The sequence below is a fragment of the Oreochromis aureus genome, linkage group 9, assembly GCF_013358895.1.
Source record: "Oreochromis aureus strain Israel breed Guangdong linkage group 9, ZZ_aureus, whole genome shotgun sequence".
In the NCBI taxonomy this organism is placed as follows: domain Eukaryota; kingdom Metazoa; phylum Chordata; class Actinopteri; order Cichliformes; family Cichlidae; genus Oreochromis; species Oreochromis aureus.
Genome location: NC_052950.1, coordinates 4,090,555 through 4,103,169, shown reverse-complemented (window position 1 = coordinate 4,103,169; position 12,615 = coordinate 4,090,555).

The following is a 12,615-nucleotide window of genomic DNA, read 5'->3' as shown; positions in this document are numbered from 1 at the left end:
GCTTGGCTTATATTGAGGCGGGTGAAACTCGTGTCAGCACCGGTCGCTCTCTATTTGGGTCAGATATAAACCGAGTTTAGGTGTAATTTATTTTCGTTGACCTTTACAATCGTAATGCCACGGAGTTTATATACAGCTGTGTGCGCACTAAGTTACTGACGTTGGACTTCATTTTATTCATTAGGGTTAGTTCATAGAGTTGCCGTGCCGCATAAAGCGGAATCGCCCCACATTCAGAGAAAACATTATGATTTATTCTGTCGTTACGAAGCCTCCCTGTCATTCTCTCGCGTGTTGAAACGTCAATCATGAAACTGATCAATGATCGGCTGTTCGCTCTTATTTATCGCGCTAAACAACAGCAGCACGTTTAAGCTTGATCAGCTGTTGTTAGAATTCTTTTGATTTTAATTTCTAGTATCAGCTGATGTTTGCTGGAGCATGAAGATGAAATCAGGAGATGTCCTTACTGAATCATCAGAGCTGAACTGGTGATGGAGAAACAGGTTTACACTTTAGGTGACATGAATGAGTTGAAGGAAGTTATGAGTTGTTTCTGAGAGACAAAGACCAAGCTCCTTTTTTGTGTAGCTGACAGCTGGTAACTGTGCAGGGGCGGATCTAGCAAAGCTTTTAAGGGGGGGAGCTAGGGCATTAACAGAGAAAGGTGGACACAAAGATATACTTTTCTTTCTTACTCTCATATAAAATATTTAGCTTTTATTAAATAGTTATCTGAATCTCACAACCAAAGTTTGTATAATAATACACAGGATTGGCTGTAGACCATTGTTCATAATTCAGAACACTGTGTAAAAATAACAAAAACAAAAAGTGAATGCATGTGTGAAAAGTGGTCTATAATGTAATGCTTCAAAGTGTGTTCATGCAAACATTGTCGGGTCTGCCGTGGTACAATGGGACTTCTGCTCATGAACCTGTGTGCACAGCATCTGCAAATCGGCGCTGTCTGAAGTAACTTCATCTTTACACAAAACTGTAAGCTGTCATCTGTGAAGCGTGAGCGGTGTTTGTTTTTACCATAGTTCATGGTGGAGAATGGCTGCTCTTCTGAGTTTTGCTCTCTGTAGCCGTATGAATGGCAACTACAGTGATTAGCAGCGGCATAGGCACACATAAAATTTCTTCTGAAATTTTCGCTTTCTAGTTATTATTATTATTATTTTCCTTTTTCCGCCTGAAATTTTGCAGTGTATCTCGACCCGCAGTTTTTGGACAAGCTTCATATATGTTACCTCATTTTGTGCGGCTGGATCTGGAATGGTGTGCTATGACTTTTGGTGTTTATGAATATTATAGTTTTTTAAATATTAATATTTTAGTAAAAATTTTCCCGCGCTCCTCTGCCAAACAGTTTTGACAATAGGGGTACATATGTTACATCATTTTGTGCGGCTGGAGCTGGGCTAGTATGGTGTGACTTTTGGTGTTTATAACTTTTATAGTTTTTGAAATATTTAGATTTTAGTGCAAATTTAGGCCAATTTCTAGGCTCCTGAGAAAGATTCTGCTTTTGGCACCATAGAAACAGACTTCATTTGTGGTGTCTTGGCTCTCTCTAGTGGTATACCGGGAGTAGTACAGCCGAAAAGATTTTATCCTTGTGTTGAAAACTCCATATCCCACAATTCATAGCACGCCTCTACAGAGTGAACAATGGCGGCCACCACTTCGCTTTTTATATGTCTTTTATTCGTGTTTCTAGGTCACAAAATAAACTTTTAAGATATTTTCAGGCGAGAATGTAGGTGTGTAAACTTCAAATATCTGCTTGTTTTATCAAGACATCCCATATTTAGCGACAGTGCTCTGACGACGTTGGTCCTGCCTGACAGCTAGCCGGCTACCTAGCTAGCTGCCGCACTTGGCTGCAAATGGATAGCGAGGGACTCTCTGTCGTTTCACCTCCCCGGTCTCTCGCAAATGCTCGCATAGAATCGGAGTTACAGCTGGATGTGGAAAAAATAACTGAGTTGTTTGGTGGTGCTATAGCGGAGCTACAACAGTGGGCAGCTATCCACCGTGTATGACAGAAAGGACATGCCGCGACCGCCGATCGACCGGTGTTTGCTAACGCGGAGGTCAATCGTGGATCAGGGAAAGCGAAGGCAGGAGCGTGAGGTGAACTGAATTTCAGGTAAGAAGTTATGACCTGCACTCTATTTGGGTCAGATATAAACCGAGTTTAGGTGTAGTTTATTTAGCAGCAGTTCTCTTATGTGTTGCTGATAGTCGGCTAGCTAGCTAGCGCCGCTAGCATAGTTAGCTAGCACCGCTAGCGACCCTTCGTGAAAAAGCACCCAGGCTTGGCTTATATTGAGGCGGGTGAAACTCGTGTCAGCACCGGTCGCTCGCCGACAGTATGTGTTTTAGCTGGACTTATTTTTCGTTTATATGGACCGATGATTTATTTATTTATTCATTTTAGTAACGGTATAAACAGTGAAAGGTGGTGGATTGGCCAGATGTAAACTTCAAATATCTGCTCGTGTTACCAAGACATCCCATATTAGCTCTGATGTTTTCGGTGCCTGCAAAGAGCTAGACAGGTAGCTAGCTAACCCGAGCTGGCTGTCTTTTGACTCAGGGTCATAGCTGGACTTATTTTTCGTTTTATGAGCCGATGAGGGGTTTTTTTTTAGTAACGGTACAAACAGTGAAAGGCGGTGGATTGTCCAGATGCTGGTCGATGTGGAAAAAATAACTGAGTTGTTTGGTAGTCGCTGACGCGGAGCTACAACCGAGGGCAGCTATCCACCGTGTGTGTCAGAAAGAACATGCGGGAACGAGGCGGCGAGCGACCGCCGATCGACCGGTGGTAGATCGTGGATCAGGGAAACCGAAGGCAGGAGAAGCAGGCGGCTGGCGGTCGGAGCGTGAGGTGAACTGAATTTCAGGTAAGAAGTTATGACCTGCACTCTATTTGGGTCAGATATAAACCGAGTTTAGGTGTAGTTTATTTTCGTTGTGCTGACTTTTTACAATCAGTTATAATAACTCGTACTGCGTGGTAGCTAGCACGATGGAGTTTCTATACAGCTGTGTGCCCGCTAAGTTACTGATGTTGAACTTTATGACAGCCTCCCTGTCATTCTCTCGCCTGTTCAAACTTCAGTCATGAAACTGATCAATGATCGGCTTTTCTCTCTTGTTTGTTTATCGCGCTAAACAACAGCAGCACGTTTAAGCTTGATCAGCTGTTGTTAGAATTCATTTGATTTTAATTTCTAGTATCAGCTGATGTTTGCTGGAGCCACAGCTGTAGAAGCGGCTGGTCGAAACCAGGAGATGACCTTACTGAATCATCAGAGCTGAACTGGTGATGGAGAAACAGGTTTACCTTTTTTTTAGGTGACATGAATGAGTTGAAGGAAGTTATGAACTGTTTCTGAGAGAAATAAACACCAAGCTCCTTTTTTATTTAGCTGACAGCTGGTAACTGTGCAGGGGCGGATCTAGCAAAGCTTTTGCCAGGGGCCAGGTAGGGCATTAACAGAGAAAGGTGGACACAAAGATATACTTTTCTTTCTTACTCTCATACAGGAGTGCAGAATTATTAGGCAAGTTGTATTTTTGAGGAATAATTTTATTATTGAACAACAACCATGTTCTCAATGAACCCAAAAACACATTAATATCAAAGCTGAATGTTTTCGGAAGTAGTTTTTAGTTTGTGTTTAGTTTTAGCTATTTTAGAGGGATATCTGTGTGGGCAGGTGACTATTACTGTGCATAATTATTAGGCAACTTAACAAAAACAAATATATACCCATTTCAATTATTTATTTTTACCAGTGAAACCAATATAACATCTCCACATTCACAAATATACATTTCTGACATTCAAAAACAAAACAAAAACAAATCAGCGACCAATATAGCCACCTTTCTTTGCAAGGACACTCAAAAGCCTGCCATCCATTGGTTCTGTCAGTGTTTTGATCTGTTCACCATCAACATTGCGTGCAGCAGCAACCACAGCCTCCCAGACACTGTTCAGAGAGGTGTACTGTTTTCCCTCCTTGTAAATCTCACATTTGATGATGGACCACAGGTTCTCAATGGGGTTCAGATCAGGTGAACAAGGAGGCCATGTCATTAGTTTTTCTTCTTTTATACCCTTTCTTGCCAGCCACGCTGTGGAGTACTTGGACGCGTGTGATGGAGCATTGTCCTGCATGAAAATCATGTTTTTCTTGAAGGATGCAGACTTCTTCCTGTACCACTGCTTGAAGAAGGTGTCTTCCAGAAACTGGCAGTAGGACTGGGAGTTGAGCTTGACTCCATCCTCAACCCGAAAAGGCCCCACAAGCTCATCTTTGATGATACCGCCCAAACCAGTACTCCACCTCCACCTTGCTGGCGCCTGAGTCGGACTGGAGCTCTCTGCCCTTTACCAATCCAGCCACGGGCCCATCCATCTGGCCCATCAAGACTCACTCTCATTTCATCAGTCCATAAAACCTTAGAAAAATCAGTCTTGAGATATTTCTTGGCCCAGTCTTGACGTTTCAGCTTGTGTGTCTTGTTCAGTGGTGGTCGTCTTTCAGCCTTTCTTACCTTGGCCATGTCTCTGAGTATTGCACACCTTGTGCTTTTGGGCACTCCAGTGATGTTGCAGCTCTGAAATATGGCCAAACTGGTGGCAAGTGGCATCTTGGCAGCTGCACGCTTGACTTTTCTCAGTTCATGGGCAGTTATTTTGCGCCTTGGTTTTTCCACACGCTTCTTGCGACCCTGTTGACTATTTTGAATGAAACGCTTGATTGTTCGATGATCACGCTTCAGAAGCTTTGCAATTTTAAGACTGCTGCATCCCTCTGCAAGATATCTCACTATTTTTGACTTTTCTGAGCCTGTCAAGTCCTTCTTTTGACCCATTTTGCCAAAGGAAAGGAAGTTGCCTAATAATTATGCACACCTGATATAGGGTGTTGATGTCATTAGACCACACCCCTTCTCATTACAGAGATGCACATCACCTAATATGCTTAATTGGTAGTAGGCTTTCGAGCCTATACAGCTTGGAGTAAGACAACATGCATGAAGAGGATGATGTGGACAAAATACTCATTTGCCTAATAATTTTGCACTCCCTGTATAAAATATTTAGCTTTTATTAAATAGTTATCTGAATCTTACAACCAAAGTTTGTATAATAATACACAAGATTGGCTGTAGACCATTGTTCATCATTCAGAACACTGTGTAAAAATAACAAAAACAAAAAGTGAATGCAAAAGTGCATAAATATTTATTTTACGTGTTTGATATGTGTGGCGGGCGTGGTCTGCAGTGCCGCTGCAGGGGAGGTGGACCCACCTGAGGGGCATCTGCAATCACACCTCTCGGGCGTAGTCTGTGCTCTCGGCTGTTTTTGGGTGTGTGTCGGGCTGTGAGTTGAAAAGCTACAGCTGGCTGGGAGGGTACACCAACCATGTGTGAAAAGTGGTCCATAACGCACTGGTTCAAAGTGTGTTTGTGCAAACATTGTCGGGGTCTGCCGTGGTACAGAGGGACTTCTGCTTATGAACCTGTGTGCACAGCGCCTGCAAATCCGGGCTGTACAAAGTGACCTCATCTTTACCCAAAACTGTAAGCTGTCATCTGTGAGGCGCGAGCGGTGTTTGTTTTTACCATAATTCATGGTGGAGAATGGCTGCTCTTCTGAGTTTTGCTGTCTGTAGCCGTATGAATGGAAAACTACACAGATTAGCAGCGGCATAGCACACATATAAAATTTCTTCTGAAATTTTCGCTTTCTAGTTATTATTATTATTCTCCAGTTTCCGCCTGAAATTTTGCAGCGAATCTCGCCCGCAGTTTTGAGACAAGCTTCATATATGTTACCTCATTTTGTGCGGCCGGATCTGGAATGGTGTGCTATGACTTTTGGTCTTTATGAATTTTATAGTTTTTAAATATTAATATTTTAGTGAAAATTTTCCCGCGCTCCTCTGCCGAACAGTTTTGACATTAGGGTTACATATGTTAGATCATTTTGTGCGGCTGGAGCTGGACTATTATGTCATGACTTTTGGTGTTCATAACTTTTATAGTTTTTTAAATATTAATATTTTAGTGCAAATTTAGGCCAATTCATCTTTTGGCGCCAAATAAACAGACTTCATTTGTGGTGTGTTGGCTCTCTCTAGTGGTATGCCGGGAGTGGTACAGCCTGTCTACCCTTATTTGGATTACCGTAATGATGACAATTTCAACAGTGCGCACAGCGTCGCTGCTTTCAGGAGCCATTGGAATTTTTAAGGTTGCGCAAATCATTCAAAAGTTACGGTAATGCTTGGTGGAAAACTCAATATCCCACAATTCATAGCACGCCTCTACAGAGTGAACAATGGCGGCCACCACTTCGTTTTATATGTCTTTTATTCGTGTTTCTAGGTCATAAAATAAGCTTTTAAGATTATTTCAGGCGAGAATGTAGGTGTGTAAACTTCAAATATCTGCTTGTTTTATCAAGACATCCCATATTTAGCGACAGTGCTCTGACTACGTCGGTCCTGCCTGACAGCTAGCCCGGCTACCTAGCTAGCTGCCGCACTTGGCTGCAAATGGATAGCGAGGGACTCTGTCTGTCGTTTCACCTCCCGGTCTCTCGCAAATGCCCGCATAGAATCGGAGTTACAGCTGGATGTGGAAAAATAACTGAGTTGTTTGGTGGTGGAGCTACAACAGAGGGCAGCTATCCACGGTGTGTGACAGAAAGGACATGCCGCCAACGAGACATATGAGGCCGGGCAGGCGATTGCTAACGCGGTGGTCAATCATGGATCAGGGAAAGCGAAGGCAGGAGCGTGAGGTGAACTGAATTTCAGGTAAGAAGTTATGAACTGCACTCTATTTGGGTCAGATATAAACAGAGTTTAGGTGTAGTTTATTTTCGTTGTGCTGACTTTTTACAATCGTACTGCGTGCTAGCTAGCACGACGGAGTTTATATACAGCTGTGTGCGCGCTAAGTTACTGACGTTGGACTTTATTTTATTCATAATGGTTAGTTCGTAGAGTTGCCGCATAAACGGAATCGTGCCACATTCAGAGAAAATATTACGATTTATTCTGTCGTTACGAAGCCTCCCCTGTCATTCTCTCGCCTGTTGAAACTTCAGTCATGAAACTGATCAATGATCGGCTTTTCTCTCTTGTTTGTTTATCGCGCTAAACAACAGCAGCACGTTTAAGCTTGATCAGCTGTTGTTAGAATTCATTTGATTTTAATTTTGCGGCTGGTCCAAACCAGGAGATGTCCTTACTGAATCATCAGAGCTGAACTGGTGATGGAGAAACAGGTTTACCCTTTACAGGGTTTCATAAAATCGCTAGCCCGGACGTCCCGGGCTAGCGATTTTTCCAGTCGGGCTACCAAAATCCATCTCAGCCCCTGCCCGCCGGGCTATCATGGGAGGGAAAGATATGTCAATGCTTTTGCATTCTTTCGCAAATGTAGCTGAGTAATTATGTCATCGGCATCGATGAGCCACTGTCAATATGTGACACATTGAAATCGCGTTTGAATTTGCGCTTGTTTTTTGCTTTCACTTTCACTTTGCGCTAACTGTGTGTAGAGAGAGCGACAGCACTAATTGGTAAGTCACAGATTAATTGCACACCACTTCCTCTGACATCGTCTTATCAATCGTTAGCTTACTATCAAACATGACAAGTGAAATCTCCTGCAGCAAGCTTAAAGCGTGATAGAGGCTGATTACGCAGAGAATTGCTGATCGTTATGTAAATATGCATGTAAGAGCAGATGGATTTAAGCAGGTATTTTAGTTCTGCAGAGCCAAACAAGAGAGGTCAGGGTGAAGAAGGGGCAGCCAAAGAAAAGCCAACCACAAAACGGAAAAGTTATGACAAATCAGACTATGAGGGAAAAAGAAAGCGCAGCTTTATGGTTTCATGGACTAAAGAATTTATGTGGCTGGAATACGACGAGCTAAATAACCTCATGTTCTGCCGGGTGTGTTGTGAGTTTCCCTCGATTTCTGAGTCGACAAGCGCCTTTGTTACTGGGACCAGTCATTTTAAGAAAGACCCCATCAGAACCCATGACAAATGCAAGAAATGCATTATTGCCCAGTCTGCAATATCTTTCCCAGAACAAACACCAATTGCAAAAGCATACTAAAAATAAACCAAGCATAACAAGAAGTCCTGAAAAATCTGTTTAGAACAGCCTACTATGTTGCAAAGAGTGAACTACCACTGACAAAATTTAGCAGTCTTTGCAAACTTCAAAAAGCAAATGGCCTAGATCTTGGTTGCACTTGCCTCTTACCTGTGATTTCAGTGGAAATGTCAAAAATAAGGATCTGACACAGACTGATTCCTGTTGTACAGTTCTTACAAGTTCATAGAAATTTGTTCAATTAGAACCAAATATTTGAGTTGATGATTGAAATTGTTGTTGTAATTTGTGTTTTAAATATTTTTAGATTGATGTTTTGTTTCCTTTACAGTAAAGGAAACAAAACATCAATCAAAAAATTGTCCTCTTTTTTTTTTTTTATTCGGGCTACTTAAATTTATTACCAAAAACTGAAGAGTGCCTCCCCGAAGGGCTACCAGGGATTTTGAAATTTTGCGAGCCCTGCTTTAGGTGACATGAATGAGTTGAAGGGAAGTTATGAACTGTTTCTCAGAGACAAATAAACACCCAGCTCCTGTTTTTGTGTAGCTGACAGCTGGTAACTGTGCAGGGGCGGATCTAGCAAAGCTTTTGCCAGGGGGCCAGGTAGGGCATTAACAGGAAAGGGGACACAAAGATATACTTTTCTTTCTTACTCTCGTATAAAATATTTAGCTTTTTATTAAATAGTTATCTGCATCTTACAACCAAAGTTTGTATAATAATACACAAGATTGGCTGTAGACCATTGTTCATCATTCAGAACACTATGTAAAAATAACAAAAAACAAAAAGTGAATGCGAAAGTGCATACATATTTATTTTATGTGTTTGATGTGTGTCGGGCGTGGTCTGCAGTGCCGCTGCAGGGGAGGTGGACCCACGGGTGTAAAGTCTGTGCTCTCTTGGCTGTTTTTGGGTGTGTGTTGGGCTATGAGTTGAAAAGCTACGGCTGCCTGTGTGGGTACACCAACCATGTGTGAAAAGTGGTCCATAATGTAATGCTTCAAAGCATGTTCATGCAAACATTGTCGGGTCTGCCGTGATACAATGGGACTTCTGCTCATGAACCTCTGTGCACAGCGTCTGCAAATCGGGGCTGTACTGAAGTCACCTCATCTTTACCCAAAACTGTAAGCTGTCATCTGTGAGGCGCGAGCGGTGTTTGTTTTATCATAATTCATGGTGGAGAATGGCTGCTCTGCTGAGTTTTGCTCTCTGTAGCCGTATGAATGGCAAACTACACTGATTAGCAGCGGCATAGGCACACATAAAATTTCTTCTGAAATTTTCGCTTTCTAGTTATGTGTGCCTATGACAAGAGGCACACATATTACTATTCGTCGGATTTATTATTATTATTATTATTATTATTATTATTATTATTATGTGTGCCTATGCAAGAGGCACACATATTACTATTCGTCGGATTTATTATTATTATTATTATTCTTCAGTTTCGCCTGAAATTTTGCAGCGAAACTCGCCCGCAGTTTTGAGACAAGCTTCATATATGTTACCTCATTTTGTGCGGCTGGATCAGGAATGGTGTGCTATGACTTTTGGTGTTTATAACTATTATAGCTTTTAAATATTAATATTTTAGTGAAAATTTTCCCGCGCTTCTCTGCCAAACAGTTTTGAAAATAGGGTTACATATGTTAGATCATTTTGTGCGGCTGGAGCTGGACTAGTATGGTATACACTTTTGGTGTTTATGACTTTTATAGTTTTTGAAATATTTAGATTTTAGTGCAAATTTAGGCCAATTTCCATAGAAACAGACTTTATTTGTGGTGGGTTGGCTCTCTCTAGTGGTATACCGGGAGTAGTACGGCTGAAAATCTGTATGCTTGTTACAAAACTCCATATCCCATAAGTCATAGCACCCTCTGCCGAAGTTAAACAATGGCGGACACCACTTCGTTTTATATGTCTTTTATTCGTGTTTCTAGGTCACAAAATACACTTTTAAGATATTTTCAGGCGAGAATGTAGGTGTGTAAACTTCAAATATCTGCTCGTTTTATCAAGACATCCCATATTAGCGACAATTCTCTTAAGTGTTGCTGATAGCCGGCTAGCTAGCTAGCGCCGCTAGCTTAGCTAGCTAGCGCCCCTTCGTGAAAAACCACCCAGGCTTGGCTGATAGTGAGGTGGCTAAAATTTGTTTAATCGCCTGATCGCTCGGCAAGGGTCTGTGTCTTAGCTGGACTTATTTTTCGTTTATATGGGCCGATGATGCTGGTCGATGTGGAAAAATAACTGAGTTGTTTGGTGGTGGAGCTACAACAGAGGGCAGCTATCCACCGGTGTGTGACAGAAAGGACATGCCGCAAACGAGACATACAAGGCGGTGAGGCTACCGCCGATCGTCCGGTGTTTGCTAACGCGGAGGTCAATCGTGGATCAGGGAAAGCGAAGGCAGGAGCGTGAGGTGAACTGAATTTCAGGTAAGAAGTTATGACCTGCACTCTATTTGGGTCAGATATAAACCGAGTTTAGGTGTAGTTTATTTAGCAACAGTTCTCTTACGTGTTGCTGATAGCCGGCTGGCTAGCTAGCTAGCGCCGCTAGCTTAGCTAGCTAGCGCGGCTAGCGACCCTTCGTGAAAAACCACCCAGGCTTGGCTGATAGTGAGGTGGCTAAAATTTGTTTAATCGCCCGATCGCTCGGCAAGGGTCTGTGTCTTAGCTGGACTTATTTTTCGTTTATATGGGCCGATGATGCTGGTCGATGTGGAAAAAATAACTGAGTTGTTTGGTGGTGGAGCTACAACAGAGGGCAGCTATCCACCGGTGTGTGACAGAAAGGACATGCCGCGAACGAGACATACAAGGCGGTGAGGCTACCGCCGATCGTCCGGTGTTTGCTAACGCGGAGGTCAATCGTGGATCAGGGAAAGCGAAGGCAGGAGCGTGAGGTGAACTGAATTTCAGGTAAGAAGTTATGACCTGCACTCTATTTGGGTCAGATATAAACCGAGTTTAGGTGTAGTTTATTTAGCAACAGTTCTCTTACGTGTTGCTGATAGCCAGCTGGCTAGCTAGCTAGCGCCGCTAGCTTAGCTAGCTAGCGCGGCTAGCGACCCTTCCTGAAAAACCACCCAGGCTTGGCTGATAGTGAGGTGGCTAAAATTTGTTTAATCGCCCGATCGCTCGGCAAGGGTCTGTGTCTTAGCTGGACTTATTTTTCGTTTATATGGGCCGATGATGCTGGTCGATGTGGAAAAAATAACTGAGTTGTTTGGTGGTGGAGCTACAACAGAGGGCAGCTATCCACCGGTGTGTGACAGAAAGGACATGCCGCGAACGAGACATACAAGGCGGTGAGGGTACCGCCGATCGACCGGTGTTTGCTAACGCGGAGGTCAATCGTGGATCAGGGAAAGCGAAGGCAGGAGCGTGAGGTGAACTGAATTTCAGGTAAGAAGTTATGACCTGCACTCTATTTGGGTCAGATATAAACCGAGTTTAGGTGTAGTTTATTTTCGTTGTGCTGACTTTTCAATCACTTACAATAACTCGTACTGCGTGCTAGCTAGCACTACGGAGTCTGTATACAGCTGTGTGCGTGCTAAGTTACCGATGTTACCGATGTTGAACTTTATGACAGCCTCCCCTGTCATTCTCTCGCCTGTTGAAACTTCAGTCATGAAACTGATCAATGATCGGCTTTTCTCTTGTTTGTTTATCGCGCTAAACAACACCAGCACGTTTAAGCTTGATCAGCTGTTGTTAGAATTCTTTTGATTTTAATTTCTAGTATCAGCTGATGTTTGCTGGAGCATGAAGATGAAATCAGGAGATGTCCTTACTGAATCATCAGAGCTGAACTGGTGATGGAGAAACAGGTTTACCCTTAGGTGACATGAATGAGTTGAAGGGAAGTTATGAGTTGTTTCTGACAGACAAATATACACCAAGCTCCTTTTTTTGTGTAGCTGACAGCTGGTAACTGTGCAGGGGCGGATCTAGCAAAGCTTTTGCCAGGGGGCCAGGTAGGGCATTAACAGAGAAAGGTGGACATAAAGATATACTTTTCTTTCTTACTCTCATATAAAATATTTAGCTTTTATTAAATAGTTATCTGAATCTTACAACCAAAGTTTGTATAATAATACACAAGATTGGCTGTAGACCATTGTTCATCATTCAGAACACTGTGTAAAAATAACAAAAAACAAAAAGTGAATGCGAAAGTGCATAAATATTTATTTTACGTGTTTGATGTGTGTGGCGGGGCGTGGTCTGCAGTGCCGCTGCAGGGGAGGTGGACCCACCTGAGCGGCACCTGCAATCACGCCTCTCAGGCGTAGTCTGTGCTCTCTCGGCTGTTTTGGGTGTGTGTCGGGCTGTGAGTTGAAAAGCTACAGCCGGCTGTTTGGGTACACCAACCATGTGTGAAAAGTGGTCCATAACGTAATGCTTCAAAGCGTGTTCA